Source organism: Aplysia californica, unplaced genomic scaffold, assembly GCF_000002075.1.
Source record: "Aplysia californica isolate F4 #8 unplaced genomic scaffold, AplCal3.0 scaffold00349, whole genome shotgun sequence".
NCBI classification, from domain to species: domain Eukaryota; kingdom Metazoa; phylum Mollusca; class Gastropoda; order Aplysiida; family Aplysiidae; genus Aplysia; species Aplysia californica.
Window position 1 is genome coordinate 265,582 of NW_004797619.1, and position 7,029 is coordinate 272,610.

The 7,029-nt window shown below is 40.7% G+C and overlaps 1 long non-coding RNA gene across 1 annotated transcript in view; it reads right to left on the minus strand.

Moving 5' to 3' along the window:
• Nucleotides 1-6,220: 6,220 nt before the first annotated feature.
• LOC101847122 overlaps nt 6,221-7,029 on the minus strand; it is a 7,433-nt gene continuing 6,624 nt past the window's right edge. Inside the window, exon 3 of the long non-coding RNA XR_220670.3 lies at nt 6,221-6,379. This is a non-coding gene — a long non-coding RNA (uncharacterized LOC101847122). The remainder of the gene's footprint in view (nt 6,380-7,029) is intronic.

The following is a 7,029-nucleotide window of genomic DNA, read 5'->3' on the forward strand; positions in this document are numbered from 1 at the left end:
TACTTTCTCAAGCTTTGGCTTTAAAAACACACGGTACGTACACAGCTTCATACCAACACATCGCAATCTATACCACTCTCTCTCTCTCTCTCTCTCTCTCTCTCTCTCTCTATCTCTCTATCTTTCTCTCCCCCCCTCTCTCTCTCTCTCTTTGTCTCTTTCTCTCCCCCCCTCTCTCTCTCTCTCTTTGTCTCTTTCTCTCAATCTCCTCTCTCTCTCTCTCTCTCTCTCTCTCTCTCTCTCTCTCTCACACACACACACACACACACACACACACACACACACACACACACACACACACACACACACACACACATGGTAAATCTATGAACAAACACAGGGCATTTCGTGTACACACACACACGTTTGCTTTTAATTGTATAATTCCAACACTTTTTTAAAAACAAAGAGATAACAGGCCGACTTTAATAATAATACATTCTAAAAACGTCAAATCAAGCTATTCTGAAGCCCCATCAACAATCCACTCTCACATTAAAAGAAATGAGGGGATGACCTGGTGGTCAGCGACGAAAACAGTTTATAGTCATGAAATCGATACGGTTATTTCGCCCATCCATAATAATTGCATTAATGTCCTCGCGCGTGAAATATGAAACAGTAATACTGGACATTTAATTTAATCCTTTGGTGTGAGCATCACAGACCGAGAGGTCGACATTCTGATTCTCATTGCAAACTGTAACATGATAATGTTTTACTTTGAACTTGATAGGAAATCTCACTCTATCGTTCTATTTGTTTGGTCGTCTTTTTACTCCTGGTCAGAAAGGGCACCTCGGAAAAGAACCAACATGGTTGCGGCTTCGGATACAATACAATGTGGTTAGTGCTATGTTTTCCAAGATCATGAAACCAGGCTGCGATAGTCGTAATGGGCAAAGACGTGGAGGGTTATCCTTTACATAAGCCCATATGACATCGTTACTTTGGTGAAGCGTTGCTAGAGCCCAAAATAGTCATTACAGATGTTTTAAATGCCCACCAATACAATTTAGATCATCTTGGATGCGGGCAGATTCGACCCGGTTTATTGTCTGTCAGGGCTAACCCAGTCTGAATGGTCCAAGCAAAACCAAACGGGGATACTGGACAAAAATTTTCCCTACACGGGAATCGAACACATGTCTTCTGTGTGTGACGGTAAAGCGCCTAACTGTTGCACCACATACACCGGTCAAGTGCCCATGTGAAACATTGTGTAAAATCTATAAAAGGAAGAACATATTGGTTTGTACTTCGGCAAAGAAAAGAACACTAACAAGAGCATTTTTTTTTGTAACACAAAAGCCGAAACTGACAGACAAAAACTGCAGAGTGCTGAGCCCTCATTTTCCAATTTCACAAAATCTGCGTATGGCCGCATTGATAACTGATTGACATCGTCGACACCTGGAAAAGAAAAGTTGTAGGGTAAACTGCTGGTGGATCTGCACCTAGTTTCTTAATAGTTATTGCTCAAATTCATGTAACGTGTAGGGCTGGTCAGTTCTCGCTGAGAGAGGTCTGAATCCAGGAACATTACGTAAGGACGCAGTCTGTTCTGGAGATGACTGCAGCGGATGAGCCGGGTTTGTCTCTGCGTTGTGATCCGAGGCCTGTCACTTCTCGATCGATCTTTCGAGAGTTCCAGACGACCCGACCTGTGCCCACAAACGTCCAATGCTGTTTCTGTGGATGCTGAGCCTTTGAGTCACATCTCGCTGCGTACTTCCAGCCTGCAGCGTCAGTGAGTGAGTGAGGGGGGAGGGGGTGTACGTGTGTGTGTGTGTGTGTATGTGTGTGTGTGTGTGTGTGTATGTGTGTGTGTGTGTGTGTATGTGCGTGTGTGTATGTGTGTGTGTGTGTGTGTGTGTGTGTGTGTATTTCTGTCTTGCAAAACACAACCTCGCTTTTATATTTGAGGTCAGGACCACAAAAACATGATACAATTTTTAATTTTTTTTGGGTGTTTTACGGCGCTGACAACTGCATAAGGTCATAAGAGAGCGCGGGACACATTAAGCATTTTCAGTTGGTTGGAAATTTTGAACTTTGCCTAGGTGGCGGCCGAGGCCTACTCATATCGATTTTAGACCACCAAGGGATCTTTAACGTGCGCAACTTGCACACGGGACCTCCGAGATTTTTCGCCCTTGTCTGAGAAAGCTAGGTGCAGGTCTTTCCTACGAAAAGATCAGTGGTGTGGCTGACAGGCAGCAGTAAGAAGAAGCCAAGGAGTAGCAGTGGAAAGGCTGCAGAAAGAGTCGGGAGCCCAGAGTAGGGGGAAAAGGAGGTGAACGGGTGGGGGCAGAAAGTGGAGATGAAAGCAGAATATTGCTAGGGAGCAGGAAAGGGGTGAATTGAGACATTTAGAGAAGAAAGTGTTTCCGTCACAACCCGGATTCGAACCCGGGATCTTTGAATGAGATGTGAACACCTTAAACTCTAGGCCACGAGGGCTCCCACATGATAAATGTCTTGTCTTGACGCGACAAAGTATAAGAGATAGTACAGATAACAGAAGGAGTAGAAGCAAAATGATCTTTTTAAAAGGTGAGATCAGCCAACAATGGTGCCCTCAAAAAAACGCATACATTTCCTCGAATATTTCTTTCAGTACTCAAAGAAAGGATGTCTGATATATCTAATCCACAGACCCGTTTCCGTCTCAAGCTTTCAAATACGTCTCTTTTCTTAGTCTGTGTGGTGGTCACTCTGTCGAGATATCAGCCCTGTAGTAAGCACCAGAACCGCTGGACAAGTGTCATAATACATCCCGCGGCACCAGTACTTAGAAATGGACAGAAGTACAAGTCTTAGTGACCACCATCGCCGGATGTTGATCTTTGTGGACATTTCGCTGAAGAGAAAAATGTTGTCAAAGCCTCTGGGCCCTACTCTGAATATAAAACATTTTTTACTTGAAAAGCTTTTGAGTTTTGAGGAAAAAGACGCACATCTACATGTACTTTAATAACGATTAACGATCATTCAGTGCTGGTCTACGAATAAAGGCTACAGACGGAATCGTGAAGAAACAGGCATAAACAAACCCCTGCTTGTTTAAGTTTAGTCTAAGCAAGGAAAAAAACGTCGACAAGTTGCACAATTTGGTGATTTTAATTGAAATTGCAACCTCGGGAAAAAAGCAAGACTGACATAAAAAAACAACAGGGGATAAAAAGAAGTGGGAGTAATTAATACCACCCTCCAACCACTTGCCAGCTTGTTTGATTTATCAGAGGCACACTGACACTATAAAGGTCATGTTGTACAGGGGAAAAGCAAGACTGGACGATTCGAACGAAAGATTCGCTCTCAAACCGATAGACAGGCAGAAAGGGAGAGAGAGAGAAGAGGAGAGAGAGAGAGAGAGAGAGAGAGAGAGAGAGAGAGAGAGAGAGAGAGAGAGAGAGAGAGAGAGAGAGAGAAGGGGGGGGGGTGAAATGGAAGATACCATGAAGAGCCTGGTGGAAAAAAAGTTGTAGAACGAGTGAAGATGTAGCTTACTTCAAGCTAACGGCAACATATTAAAGGACAATTACAGTAGAGACTCGAAAAGAGGGAGGACATTTGTGTTTCTTTTTTTTTTTGTCGACGACAATCAGGAAGGAAGTCGCCAGCACCGCCTTGATCATCCAAGGCATGAACGATGGGAGATCCAAGGCATGAACGATGGGAGAGTCTTTGTTCGATACAAAGACTGTTTTGGGAAAAAATGCGACAGGCAGACAGGAACAAAAGAGACTAGATCTAAAAGAAGAAAGGACAACGAGGAAACGATAATTGCAAACAAGTTGCACAATTTGGTGATTTTAATTGAAATTGCAAATGTGTTATGCCCTCAATGTCACTTTTGATCATTTAGGAGGCGGATTGCTTATTCTCTGCCTGTCAAGGCCAACTTGGACTGAGAGAGATACAACGTCCCAGCAGAAAGACGGAAAGACATGATAAAAATTCTCACCAGAAAATGAAACTCTTGTCAAAGAGCTAAACAGTCAACTCATAGACAGCGGTGTACAGGATGGTGATGATCAATGGCCCCTGTGCCACTAAAACATACACACCAGCACACATTGGCCAAGGGCAACGCGCTGAGGTTGAGAGCTAAAGAAATCAGTCAGTCGACTACCTTTGCAGAGCCACCCGCTCCTTTTCCATTCCCCCATCCCTCCAACCCCACCAACTGACCCATAATAAAGAAGGAGGGAAAGCAGACAAATTCAGCAATAAATAAGTACCAAAAAAACCAAAATTTAACGAGTGACCAGGGAGCTTAAGAACGTAATTTCCAATTTTAAAAAACAAACTGGGGACTGTAGTTTCGAGTAAAATAAAACAAAACTTAAAAAAAAAAAAAGAAAACCTTGAAAATCTCCATCAAAAGACTGTTAATGCCAGAGACAACCTCGACCAAAATCTATACAGAAGTATGGTGGGGGAAAGTGGAAAGGAAAACAAGAAGTGGAAAACTAATAGTTCTTTCCACCCTGCCATTTTCTTTTCAATCCAAAATTGTTCCAAGGAGTGGACTGAAAAAAAACCCTGCAACCGTGCAGCTACCAGAAAGAAAAAAAAAGATTGACAACTGAGGGTTAAAAGACAAGTCATAAAGAGCGTATTTTTTAGGATAGCCACTTCGTAATTCTAATTACGCGTGCCATCCCTCAACATTTGCATTCGCCCCTCCCATCTGCCATAATATGCTGCTTAAAATCAATATATTATTTTTTATTTCTGCCAATATAATTATAATTACCCAGCACCATTTGGGCAGCAACATGTTACATGCAACACAATTCGATCATATCTTGTTTTCCAACTCATTTAGAATGTACAGCAACATCAACATGTTAAATCAGCAACAAAAGTTATTTTCGAAATATATTTTTAACGCTTAAAAAGAGCAGCTTTACCACTACAAGCAAGTAATTGAAATTGTTTGATAATTTCTGTCCACATTTTTTTTCTTTTATATGGGTGGTAGGGTAAGGGTTGGTTTGGTTTGAAATATTTCACCCACCTCCTCCGCTAACACACCTGTTTAATTTACGATATCGTTACTAGTATACTATAATTTTAAAGTTTTGCAATTGTTTACTATTTCTGAAACAAACGAAAAAAATTGCACTCTGGGGATCGGAGTACGCTCGAAACTGGCAAACAAATTCAGTGAAAGAAACATTTTTAAAATCATAGATGATATTAACAAAGTGAAATCATTAAAGAACAATTTAAAGCTGGCCTTACTTCATGCCCTACCTGACTAGCAGACTCAGGCTTCCCTCGCCCGGATAGACGCCCCGATTTCTCTTGCCTGTACAAAAATGGCATTGGCAGAAACAAAAAGGCTTCACACGAGTGGCTGTGAAAATGACTTGGTCTGTGCTCAGGTCCATAATATTATAGTTGGTGGGATGGACTAAGCAACAGGTGGATGCTTTCATTATACAGCCTCGCTGATAATGCGAACAGATCAGGTGGAGTTTACAAAGGCAGTTGGCTTAGATTTTTAACTACTTTCTGAATTATGGAACAGATCAAAAAACGGTTTGCCTGTGTGAAGCTAGCTTATTTATGCTAAATTATCATAATGAAGAGAGCATTATCTTGGTTTCCTTTTTTCGGGCAACAGTTATGAACATTGTAAGTTTCCACGATTACTTGATCTCTCCTTTGTGCTGGTTTAATGGTATCAGTTGGTGTAAAGAACAATATACCTCTAAAAGATTTAGGAAGTGACGGCAAACGTACTTTCTTTAATGCTTTTGTTACTTTCTCTGTCTTTACTCTAGCCGGCTGTTGCTTACAAGGGTTGACATCTATCCTTTAACCAGTCCTTCGCAATAATGGAAGAGAAGTCAATGCATTTGTTTTACCTTTACTTATTCATTTTATGGACAACATTGTGAGTACTATCATTATGATTACACTTGTGAAAAGAATTGATTTTAAAATCAAAGATCGGTATTGTTAAAAAAAACCCACATAAATATACAAACGCCCGCATATTATAAGAAATATACCGTTGTGTTTTAGTAGATCCTATTTTGTGTTTTGCTTTGGGTTTTTTATTTTTATTTTCATTTTTATTTTTATTATTATTTTTGTTTTGTTTACCTCAATTTGATATTTCAACAGGAAAGGGCAAGCAACACACTCTGCTGACACAAACAGAAAGAAAAATGGATAATTAATTTGACTTACACAGAAATAAGTCGACACAATATAGGTAATTTATTTCCTCGACAAAAGTTTACATAGAGAGAAACAAAAGGCAGACAATAAATAAGTAGGACCTCCTAATGACGCCATCCAGACACCTGCACATCTAACAGCCAGAGAGACATGCTGGAAGACTGAATGGGAGTATCTATGGCAGGAGATAGGAAATAAATTAATAGAACAGGCGCACTTAAGACAAAATGACTCTACCCCAGAACCAGTCTAAAAAGCAGCTAAACAAAAAAAGCTTCTTAATGTGCAAAATAAATGCATATTTCACTGTACATATCTAGGTGTTTTCCATGTGTTACATTTTTTTAGCTTTAGGTAAAAGTAACCTCACCCCTCCCCTTAATACTTAATAAGTTAAAAGCGTCTTTTACGCATGAATTCATGGTGACCTAACTTCAGTCCCAACAAGAGTGGAGACCTCGGTCAGCAAGTATGTTCCGAATGGAGGGTTAACATTTACCTTTACTCAAGGTTATGATAATGGTCCACAGCTTCACTTAGATATGCCTGACCAAAAGCTCACTGTGAACACGCAATAAGCAAGACAACCTCTGTCGTTAAGATCTTAAGTTGCCCGCAAACCAAAAGATACCACGAACCAGCTGAAAATGAAAACCAAACGAAAGACATTCCACCAAGCCTGAAAGATTTGCCCATCATATGACAGATAGGTAGATGAGCACTATCGATACAGTTTGGTAATGATGGAGATGATGAACAAGACTACAGTTACGATGATGATGATGATGATGATGATGATGATGATGATGATGATGATGATGATGA